Source organism: Sturnira hondurensis, unplaced genomic scaffold (genome assembly GCF_014824575.4).
Source record: "Sturnira hondurensis isolate 20B ecotype Veracruz unplaced genomic scaffold, ASM1482457v3 Scaffold0004248, whole genome shotgun sequence".
NCBI lineage: Eukaryota > Metazoa > Chordata > Mammalia > Chiroptera > Phyllostomidae > Sturnira > Sturnira hondurensis.
In genome coordinates this window covers 553,840-566,111 of record NW_028076879.1, presented here as the reverse complement: position 1 = coordinate 566,111, position 12,272 = coordinate 553,840, and the positions used below count along the sequence as shown (strand labels likewise).

General features: G+C 42.0%; 1 pseudogene; it reads left to right on the top strand.

Annotated features, from left to right (window-relative positions):
• Positions 1-3,907: 3,907 nt before the first annotated feature.
• Positions 3,908-4,861, top strand: LOC118986272 (olfactory receptor 3A2-like; annotated as a pseudogene).
• Positions 4,862-12,272: the final 7,411 nt, after the last annotated feature.

Sequence of the window (12,272 nt, the reverse complement as noted above, 5' to 3'; positions counted from 1 at the left end):
CTCGCTTACCCAAGCAGTGGTGAATGTTCACGTTCCAGATTTTCACCAGGAAAACATGCTCCCTAGGGCTATCCAAGCACCAAGTGTCAGAACTTGGTTTCCTCCCACCAAGCACAACCCGAGACAAGATGCAAGTGTAGTTTAAATGGGAAGTCATTTCAGGGAGCAAGAGGAAGTTTATTTGTTTGAAAGGTGGTTCCAGGGAGCAAGACTGAGGTTATGGACAGAGCAAGACAAAGAAGGAAGGAGTATTCCTCACTGAGGGGACATTCCTGAGGTGCCTGCTATGGATTGCAGGGACTGGATTGTGCAAGAGCATACAGAATGCCCCCAGAACTGTCTGAAGAAGAAGGAGTAGGGTGTTTATCCACTGGATCCTGTCTCCCATTTTCAAGATGTCCTCTGCCATTGGAACTCCAAATGTGCTCAGACCAAGTAAAACCCACAAACCCCATTGTTCATGGCATCAGAGGATCTCAGGAAAGTGGCAACATTGTCAGCTCACAAGGCGCAGAAACATGCAGGGAAATTTCCAACAGTGCCACACCTGCAATCAGAAGAATGACTGAGCAGGATATGAATCTGAACATTGGCTCTGTCTGCCACATTCTACTTCATAGAGTTGTTGTGAGGATGGATAGGGACTCTGAGCTGCAAGTTTCTTAGCACACTCTTGTGTCTGTAACAAGCACTCATAACTGTTACCAGTTGGTATGTTGATATCTTGTTGAACTTCTATTAGTATCTTAATGAATCTTAGTTCATTAATAATCTTCACAACAATGTCTGTGATAGAAGATATGCTCATTTCACAGTTGAGGAAACTGAGGCCCAGAAGGGTGCAGCAGCTCTTACAAATTCAAACAACTCATAATCAGAGAAGCAAGTCTATCTACAGTGCATTTCTGGCTGCATCGGGTTTCTCTGGTGGAAGAGGAGAGGACACTGTCCCTGGGGAGATGGGGGATGTGGAACTACTGGTGGGTAGGACTTGGGGAAGCACACTCCTCTCCTATTCCACCTCATTCTCAGGCCTAAGCTAAGTCTGAAAACCAGCCTGTTCCTGTGGGAAGGCCCTTCATGGGACTGGCCTCTGCCAAAGCAAACCCCTCCCTTAGGGAACCTGTCTCTTGTCTCAATTTCCCTTCTGGCATCCTGGGGGACTTATGGGATGAGGACAAGCCCTATAGGCCTCAGCAACACATAATTAAGGGAAACTTACATCATATACCAGAACTACCTCTCATAAAGCCTAGGGGAGAGGTAAGGCCTTTTTAAAGAACACCCAAATACCAGCAGATGTAAGACATTGTTGCTATATTCATGAAGGGCTGGAGTTGTTTGCAAAACATCTTGGTTGACTTCTGTCTCTTTTTCCTTGGTAGGGGTCATTTCTCAGACACCCCACAAGACACAACGCCTAGTGACTGGGACCCTAGGCTGAAGATGAAATCAACTTCTTTTTCCCCATTTCCCTCTATACAGCTGCTTTCTTTCTGAATAGATAACTGAGTCTGCACAGCTCCTCATCTTCTTTCCTGAAGAGAACTCCCTGGCTTCTCTGCCCATGCCAAGGTGAGTATTCTTAGGGGCCCATCCACTGCCTTCCTACCTCCATCAGTTCACACCCACCTCCACACAGGGTGCAGCTGATGCCCCTGTAAAGGGGAGCCTTTGGGGGAAACATGTGGGGTGATAACACAGAGATTTGCATCCTCTCTGTGCCCCGTGCCAGTACCCCTCTTTCCTTGATGGGGCCAGCCTGCCCTCTGGTACTCTTAGGAGAGAGTGTGAGAAGATATGCTAAGTCTATTTCACTGCCCCCTACTGCCACTGACTTTATCAGGCAGCTTCGAGCCTTCACTGCAGTCACAGTCCTTGCTGAACGTTTTTAGCCCTGAGAGCAGGGACAACTGGGATGCAGTTCTAGAGCAGGGAGATGTGAGGAGGACCTGGGCTCATTACAAAGCCCTGAAAATGGTGATTTAAAAGGGCTCCTTATGATGGGCCCTTTCATGGTGACTGTTTCAACACTCTGGATGTCTCTGGTTGATCAGATATCACCCCAGAATCCCATTGATTTCAAGCAAGCTGTGCTTCTGGCCATGCTAGGACTGGCTGCAGCCATTTGCTGCTCTTCTGTTCCAGGGTATAACTCAGTTGTCTGAAAGGCATACTCCTCCTAAGGGCCTTATTCTCTGGGTTCTTTCCATGGAAAGAAACATACCAGTGTGCGGATTGTTACATGCCTTTCCTGTTGCATCAAAACCAGGAGAGCTGTGGTCCTTGCAGCAATCTTGCACCTGGCACTTGCCTTTATTCCTCCACTAAGTCATAGTGATTCACGAAAGTCTAGCTCTAATTCATTATGTTCTCAAAGGCTTCCATGACTACTTCAATTCATACTAGATGGAGCTTTCGTTCTCTGATATCCTATGGACAGTTAAACCATCATTCATTTCTTTGAGAAATATTGACTACCTGCTATGTGTCAAGTATTGTGTAAGTACTGCTATTGGAAAACTGAATCAGCCTTACAGAGTCGTAGGGGAGATATGCTTTTTAGAGTGGTGACTTAGACGGTAGACAGTGATAAGTTCCCTAAAATAATGTTTAGTTGTAGCTGAATGAAGGCGGGAGAAGTGAGGAGGAGAGAGAGAGGGTAGAAAGACAGAGAGATCCTTTTGAGATGGAAGTATTTCCACAGAGAAGTCATTCAGCAGCCAGTATTTGAGTGAATTGGCCTCCAGGAGTGGGAAAGAGGCCTGGGCAGGAAGAGAAAAACAGCAGGAATAAAGGAGTAAAAAATCAGAGGTCACCATCTAATGCTTGTGTGCAAATGAACCCTAAAGGGAAAACAGAAAGTAGTTCATTGTCCTTTAATATGATAATATATGTAAACCACTGTTTCCTATTCATTGACTTGTCAATTAGCAAGGCATTTACCTATTTTCAGTAATCAGCAGGCCTGAGGAGGATCTTTTCACCATCTCAGAAATCAGGTGCTCTTGAAATATTAAGGCCCTTTTAGAGATCACCATGTCCACCTATTTATCTATTGAGCCCAAACTCTCATCATTGTTCCCTTTTTTTTGAGTCAATGGACTCCAGCTGCATCCCATCTTCTGAATTCAGTGTATTCCCTACAGGGAAATACTGTCACTCTTAGTGAAGATGTAGTTCTGCTTATTCCATGGGTAATAGAGAAATGTGTACAGTAATATATTTTGACCAGGAGTTTATTGTAAGATGTGAAAATCTTAGGTCATTCTGGCTTTCTATGTATGTACTTGCTTCACATGAGAACCTCTCCTTAGAGCTATCGGTCAGTCTACCTACTGTGCCCGAGTCAAGGACAATGCAAGGCTATGCAGAAAAGTAACTTTGCAATGCAGAAAAGAAACTGTCTCTAGCAGGAAGCCGCCCATAGGTCATGTTACAATTTTAACTTGTGAAGCAGGTAGCAGATACTATAAAAAGAAAACATCATTTTATTAAGCTGTTGTTCAAAGTCCAGTGTAAAGGCTTATTTAAAAACAAGACACTGGCAATTTGTTGACCAAGGGATTTTGCATTTGTATTTGAGATTATGCCCCTCACCTTGGAGGAATGAACTTGGCTAAAGTGTCTAATATCCACAGTCATGGAGATTAATGTATTTTCCCCAAGTTTTCTGACCCTTATAATAGGGAGAATATTGGAGGGACAAGTATTGGTGGTTTGGGGCATCTCAGCTGAGAGTTTTGGGGTGATGGGAGGTCACTGAGTGCGATGTGGCTGGGGGTGACAGAAAATCATCACTTGGAGAGCTGGGAACATATTGGGGAGTTTTGAATACAGGTGCTGTAAACCCTTATGTTACATAAATACACTAAGTCAACAGAGGCTTCCACACTGGGATGTTTTCTTACAGGTTCTCATGGAGCCAGAATTGGGAGCAAATGGAACTGCTGTTACTGAGTTCATCCTACTGGGCTTGGTGGAGACACCAGACCTGTGGCCTTTTGTCTTTGTGCTCTTCCTCTTTGCCTACCTGGTTTCAGTTGGGGGCAACCTGAGCATCCTGGCTGCCATCTTGGTGGAGCCCAAACTCCACACCCCTATGTACTTTTTCCTGGGGAACTTGTCAGTGCTGGATGTTGGGTGTATCACTGTCACTGTCCCTGCTATGTTGGGCCGTCTTTCGTCCCATAGGCATATAATTTCCTATAGTGCCTGCCTCTCTCAACTCTTCTTCTTCCACCTTCTGACTGGGATGGACAGCTTCCTGTTGACAGCCATGGCCTATGACTGATTCCTGGCCATCTGCCGGCCCCTCACCTACAGTACCCGCATGAGCCAGATAGTCCAGTCGACATTGGTGGCTGTGTCCTGGGCCTGTGGCATCAGCAATGCACTGACCCACACTATTGCCCTTACTACCCTCAACTTCTGTGGTCCCAATGTCATCAATCACTTCTACTGTGACCTCCCACAGCTCTTCCAACTCTCCTGCTCTAGCATCCAATTCAATGAGCTCTTTGTCATGTGTTTTCTAATGGCAGGTGTCCCTCTGGTTCTCATCATCACCTCCTACATACACGTGGCAGCTGCTGTTTTACAAATCGGCCCAGTGGGGGCCAGGAATAAAGCCTTCTCCACATGTGGCTCCCACCTTACTGTGGTTTGCCTCTACTATGGAACTGGTATCTTTAACTACATGCGTTTGGGTTCAGAGGAGACTTCAGACAAGGATAAAGGGGTTGGGGTTTTCAACACAGTTATCAACCCCATGCTGAACCCACTTGTCTATAGCCTTAGAAACCTTGATGTGCAGGGTGCCCTGTGGAGGGTGCTCATGGGGAAGTGGTCATTGACCTGAGCAGTGATAGGCTGATAGTGCCTCTCCTTTCCTGCTTTTCTGAGTTGAGGAAAATTTTCCATGAAACAGTAACCTGGAGAAATTATTACAAACCCTTCATTTGTACATTCTGATGTTGGAAAATATTGTGTGATGTATCTGTCCTGCAAAGGACTTCTACATAATCTATTCATTTACTTTGACTACAAATGTTTATTGAATTATTTCTATGGTCCAAACACTCTTCTGGGGCACTGGTGAACAATCTCTGAACTTGTGCATCTCGTATTTTAATGAAGGGTGACAAAATAAATGGCCTAAACCCACATCATATTTGATACATCTTATAGTGATATGTGCTATTAAGAAGAACAGGTAAGATGAGGGGAAATGAGTTTAGGATCTGCCCAGCAAGGCCCCCCAACCCTGGCAAGTTGCTACCTTTTTTCCAGCTGTGCTCACTTTCCAGGTAGCGTTCAAGCCTTGGAAGCCTGGTAGCTCTGGGCAACAGTAGCCTACAAGGAAGGTCTATTTGCTTGATCACAGCCTAGAGAACCACGAGTATCACTGTGAAGTTTTCTTCTCCTGAGAAATTGGAGATTCCTTCTTGATCAGGGTGCAGAAATGTGTTTTAAACCAGTGCCAAGGATTATTGTATTCTATGGTTCACCTTTCATCTCTAGGAAAATCAGTTCCTGCTCTTTACTAATGCAAAAAATCCCATAAGATGTTTAGGGGACAGGTAAGGTCTGTAGAGGGAAATAGCCCATTACATAAAAGCTACATCAGTACATGCATGGTATATCTGCAGGTCTAAAAAGACACATTTCTTCTCCATCCTCTGCCATATTTTTCTCCCTTACTAAGTGAGTCACAATTCTCACATATACACTGAAGTTTTTGAAAGAGTATGCATTATTACTCCAATTAAGTCCTTAGAATTTGCACTGCAGGATGTCCATTGTAACCTTCTCCTCTAAAGTTCTGCATTTCTCCCCCAAACCTCCTAGTTCAGAAAGTATCCACATATGTAGTCTCGGGGAGTAATGCTGCTTTCTCAGTTTCGTTAGTTATATGTCAGTGCAGGCCTCATGCAAAGGATTCTCTATTCTTGAGTTTCTCCAGCCTTCAATCATCCATTCCCAATTTGTGTCTTTTCTCCAGCCTCCTCTGGAAGGCTACTAACCTGTCCTGGCAGTTCTGCTCTGATGTCCCTCTACTGTATCACTCCTAAAACTGTCCCATGGCTATGCTTGGAGCTTGGCTTCTCTGTGATCTCTTCTTGGAGCCAAGAAACTGTACAAATGAGCTGAAATGAAGATGGGGGGAAAGGACATGAGGGTAGACAGTAGGACAGGATTGGGAATAGAGCAATGAAGATGAGATGTGAGAATATAATGACAAATGGGACAGCATGGTGAGCAAAAGGGGTGAGAAACAACGATAGCATTTGGGGAAAGGGCATGAGAAGATGGGAGATGAGAGAGAATGGGAGAGTTAGGAGTATCCAATGAGATGACTAAAGAAGGTTGATGAGGTCAAAAATGGGTGTGGAGCAAAGGAGGATGAACAGGGATGGGAGATGAGAACAAAATTTGTACCAAGGACTCACTTCCCATTTGCTGTGGCCACACAGCCAATAGCCTCTTTGATGTCCTTGTTAGGCCTCACCCTTCCCAACAGGAAGAAAAATGTTTATGTTTTGCCCAAGATATGATGATGCAAAGTCACCTGGGAATTCTCCTATGCTTCCTCTTGCTAGCAGACAATGTTAGAGGACAGAGTAGGACTGACAGGTGGAACAGTGGGAGGGGAGATGTATGTGCTGGGGGTTTATCCTCCACAACCCCATAGGGCCATCAGCCTCCTTGCCTTGTGGGTAGTGCCAGCCAATAGAGTCTAATGATCAGAGGTGAACTATGTCTCTTTCCTGATACTCTCAGTTCTCTAGACTCTTTGGGATTAGAGAATGAGCTCAAAGGGCAAAATTCTTGTAAAGGACAACCAGGCATGTGGGCTGTAACCACAGCTTAGTGGCCTTAGAAACTTCCTTTCTGTGGTTGGGCTTGTTTCTACCCATTCCATAAGGACCCAGGATGATAGCATCTCTTCACAGTTTTTCGTATTTAACTACCTTTGATTAGAATGGTCTGGACGAGCTCTTTCCTAGGGCTGAACCCAGCAGATATTTTGAGAGCATGACCACCACCATTTTCACCACTCCTTCTAGCTCTGATCATTTAGCACTGTCCCAGTGTGTCCTATCTATGACCCCCAAAGGATGATCTGTTACCTTGGCTTTGGCATGTTTCCTCCTGGACCTCTCCTCCAAGACAGAAGGGGGTCCTTAACAAGTAACGAAGCTGTATGTCATTTGGGACTTCTCTTTTTGCATCCCCACATGTAAATATCTTCAGTTAAAAATTATTCAGAAATGTTATATATGATAGTGGAAACATTCAGATTCTATTATTATTTGATTCTATTATTATTATTATAAAGAGAAAGTAAAAATACAAGTGTCCTTTGACACCTGGGTCCAAGTGTCACTCCACCAAAAGAACCTTGATTCAGCATTAATTCCTCTGAATAGTTTTATGTTCATTCTTCCAGAGGTTTTGCACATGCATGACATGCACATGTCACATCCTGAGAACAATTACTGTTCTGTGACCTGCCTTTTATTTTTCTACACATTATGCAATATAACCTCTTACATAATAATCATTCCTTTTTAGTTGAATGGCTGCACAGTGTAGCATTGTACACATAAACCATAATTCACATAACTTCTATTGATATAATTTCAGTTGTTTCCAACAGTTTTGCAATAACGAATAGTGCTATGATGAATGTGTTTACAAAAATATTTTCCAAATTTCTGTAATTATCTACCTAGAATTAATTCCTATGAATAACTTTATGGAATTTTAAAAATGAAAATATAAATTTTGAGATACACATGCACACATACATGTTGTCCTCTTACTTTCCAAGACATCTGCACTAATTTGCACATTCGCTAGGTTATGACAAGTGCCTGTATAACCTTCTCCCTCCCATGAAGCCTTGTTATAAATAAATGTTGTTACTGGTGCAACCACTATGGAAAAACAGTATGAGATTTTCTCAGAAAACTAAAAATGAATCTGCCTCTTGACCCAGAAATTCTACTGCTAGGATTATACCCTAAGAACTCTGAAACACCAATCCAAAAGAATCTATGCACCCCAATGTTCATAGCAACACAATTTACAATAGCCAAGTGCTGGAAGCAACCTAGGTGCCCATCAGTAAATGAATGGATCAAAAACTATGATACATTTACACAATGGAATGCTATGCATCAAAAGAAAAAAAGGAGCTCCTACCTTTGCAAGAGCATGGATAGAACTGGAAAGAATTATGCTTAGTGAAATAAGCCAAGTGGTGAAAGACAAATGCTATATGATCTCACCTTTAACAGGAAGCTAAACAACAAAACAAAGAAATAAGCAAAATATAACCACAGACACTGAAATAGAGAACAGGCCGACAGGGACCAGAGGGGAGAAAGGAGAGAACTTCAGGGTAAAAGGGGAAGAAGGGTTTACAAGAACAAGTATAAAGGACATATGGACAATAACTAAGTGGGGTGGAAATGGGAGGGAGGTGGGGAGGGCTGGAGGGTGGGCTGGGGTGGGAGAAAAAGACAGACATCTATACTTGAACAACAATTAAAATAAAAAATAATGTCTTTAATTTTTATAATCTTAAGTTTACACAATGGCAATGTTTTTATTTGAATTTTTATGTCTAGGTAAAACTGCAGTTGAATCTCTTTTCACATATTTTTGGCCAATTTCTTCTTTTGGAACTGCATTTTGACACTTATGCGCTCTTTTCCATTGGATCGTTTGTTAGGAAACCTCATTGTTATGGAGTCAGCTTCTTGTCATGTACCTGTAAATACTGACTACAACATGCCATTTGTCTCAGCTTGATGTGTGTTTTGCCACATAGATGTGTTACATTTTTATGTGGTCAAATCTGTCTTTTCTCATAATGCTTTTTGATTTTGTGTCTCACTTTGTGTGGAAAAGAGTTTTTCCGTCTGTATCAGGCAAGATAGGCTAGGTTGCATTGTGCTAACAAACAAGCCCATAAAATCTCAGTGGTTTGCAACAGCAAAGGTTAATTTCACATCCATGTGACTTCAATTATCTGATGGATCTAAGAAGAATTGTTGGGTTTGCTTATTTTTGAGATTGTACATCTTTTTTCTTCCTGTAAGGATGAGAGTAACACCTTGCAAGCTCTTTATATGTCACAGTGGCAACCAGAAGTCTACATATTTTTTGATAATGTTCTCTGGTGAACATGACTTCGATTTTCCCCTTTCTAACAGCTGCCATTTTCCACTTGGCATCCTGGTGGTTCCAGGGAGTATGGTTCAGGGGTCCAGAGTGGAGTTATCAGCACACCTGACTGTCCTGTCCACAGGGATGTGCTTTGTAGGTATGTAACTTTAGTTAGGTTAACAAGATCCTTTATGCTATTGACAAGAAAGAAATCTGGATGTTGTGAATTTTGTTATAGCAGCCAGAGAGTGAGAGAAAGAGCCAGAGCGGTTAGCCTGTTAATAGCTTGGAGCCAGCTGACAAAAAGACTGCTCATGCTTCCAAGTGTGTGTTTGAACTTTAAATTAACTTCCAGGTGGTTATTTCCATGGTTACCTAGAAAAGAGAAAGAGTAGCCCCCTTTTCCAGTACAATGCTAACTAGGGCAGTGTTGGGAAAGAATCACAATGTTGCTTTTGACTATTTTATTGGGTTGGCCAAAAAGTCTGTTTAGTTTTTTCCTTAAAATAAAAGACATGTTTTCATTTTCACGAATAACTTTATTGATTTGAGTATTTAAAGTATGTCAGCAACCTCCCCTGTCATATAACCTTGATTATTCTCAATGTCTTGGTTTGATCACTATCAACTTCAACTGGCTCTCTGTACTAGTGAGAAATCTCCAGTAAGAAACTTCACAAAGTACTGTTGATATTTTCGATCAGTCATAGCACCTTTTCTATACTCTGCAAATACATATTTTGTGTTTCAGTTGTGTTTTTACCACTCTTGAAATAATAAAGCATAATATGCCAAAAATGTTGCACATTTTCTTCCATTTTCAATATTAAAATGGCAACACAAAAATTCAGCAATTTTGATAAGTTTTTTTGAAATTTGCAGTGTGATGACAAGTGTCACAGTACAATCTAACAAAACTGTCTCAAATGACAATAAACACAACTAAATGCTACTAGAGGTATCTTAAGGAAAAAAAAACAAATGAACTTTTGGACCAACCCAATACTTAAAAGTTTCTGAAACTTGACGTACGATCTTTTGGTGCATCAAGTCCACTTCACCAATTTCACCTGTGGAAACAATTGGGTAAGTAAGCAAAGACGAGTTGTAAACAGTGGGGAAAACTGTAAGCAACCAAATACTGAATAATGGGCAATGTATTCAATGAATTCTGGATATGTACTGAATCGCACGCTGAAATACTGCACAGGCATTAAGTGGTAACATGGCTGAATATTTACTAACATAGATATTAAGTAGAAAAGCAAGTTTCAAAACAGTTTACATTCATTCTGAAAAATACATATTTAGCAGAGATTAAAGTTTATACTTTGATTTCTATTTATTTCTGGTCTCTGATCTCTTTCATCTCTGAAACCATTAAAACAATTAAATACAAAGTTTAAAATTTAAAAGCAATTACTTTTGGCTTAGTTTTACTGTAATATGTCTACAATATATGCCTATTGTTGGTTTAATAAAACACAGTAGAAACTATAAACTGTAAACATTCAGTGGTATCTCATTGTCTACAGAATACACTCCAAGCTCTTCAAAAAGGCATTGGTGGCCTTTGAAGCCTGCTCCCCACCACAAGCGTCTTAGCTTCCTGGCTTGCTGGGCCTTGTTCTGCAGCTGCAGTCATCTGGGATAGTCCGTGCACACATCAGGCTATTCCCTGCCATCAGGCTATCCCTGCACTTGTCCAGCTGTGTCTGCTTATAACGACTACACTAAGGGCCAGGGCCTCTGCTAAGGGCTTTTGCACATTATCCCGTCTAATCCTCACAGCTATTCCGCGAGGTACATAATGCCAGTGTTCTCAATTTACAGAGGAGAAAGGATTTTTGGAATGGTGAGGTGACTTCTACAAACACCCTAGTAATGGGTAGTGCTGTCTNAAAAAACGAATGAACTTTTGGACCAACCCAAAACTTAAAAGTTTCTGAAACTTGACGTACGATCTTTTGGCGCATCAAGTCCACTTCACCATTTTCACCCGTGGAAACAATCGGGTAAGTAAGCAAAGACGAGTTGGAAACAGTGGGGAAAACTGTAAGCAACCAAATACTGAATAATGGGCAATGTATTCAATGAATTCTGCCATATGTACTGAATTGCACGCTGAAACACTGCACAGGCATTAAGTGGTAACATGGCTGAATATTTACTAACATAGATATTAAGTAGAAAAACAAGTTTCAAAACAGTTTAAATTCATTATGAAAAATACATATTTAGCAGAGATCAAAGTTTAAACTTTGATTTCTATTTATTTCTGGTCTCTGATCTCTTTCATCTCTGAAACCATTAAAACAATTAAATACAAAGTTTAAAATTTAAAGGCAATTACTTTTGGCTTAGTTTTACTGTAATATGTCTACAATATATGCCTATTGTTGGTTTAATAAAACACAGTAGAAACTATAAACTGTAAACATTCAGTGGTATCTCATTGTGTACAGAATACACTCCCAGCTCTTCAAAAAGGCATTGGTCGCCTTTGAAGCCTGCTCCCCACCACAAGCGTCTTAGCTTCCTGGCTTGCTCTGCAGCTTGTTCTGATGGCAGAACCTTCCTTGTTCTGCAGCTGCAGTCATCTGGGATAGTCCGTGCACACATCAGGCTATTCCCTGCCATCAGGCTATTCCCTGCACTTGTCCAGCTGTGTCTGCTTATCACGACTACACTAAGGGCTAAGGCCTCTGCTAAGGGCTTTTGCACATTATCCCATCTAATCCTCACATCTATTCCCCGAGGTACATAATGCCAGTGTTCTCAATTTACAGAGGAGAAAGGATTTTTGGAATGGTGAGGTGACTTCTACAAACACCCATTATCCTAGTAATGGGTAGTGCTGTCTGCTGCTAATGTGAATACCCTCCTCTGCATCTTGCCTCCTCCCCTCTGGGAGTGGCCTTACTTTGCCCTTCCCACTTATTCTGGGTGACTCAGTAGCATTCTTTGATCTTAGCTTAGCTGTCACCACCTTGAGGGGGCCATCCCCAGTCCTCCTTCCATCGCTGACAAGGCAGACTATGTTCTCCTCCTATGTGCCACTCAGTCCTCCTGCCAAGACCATAATCTTTCAG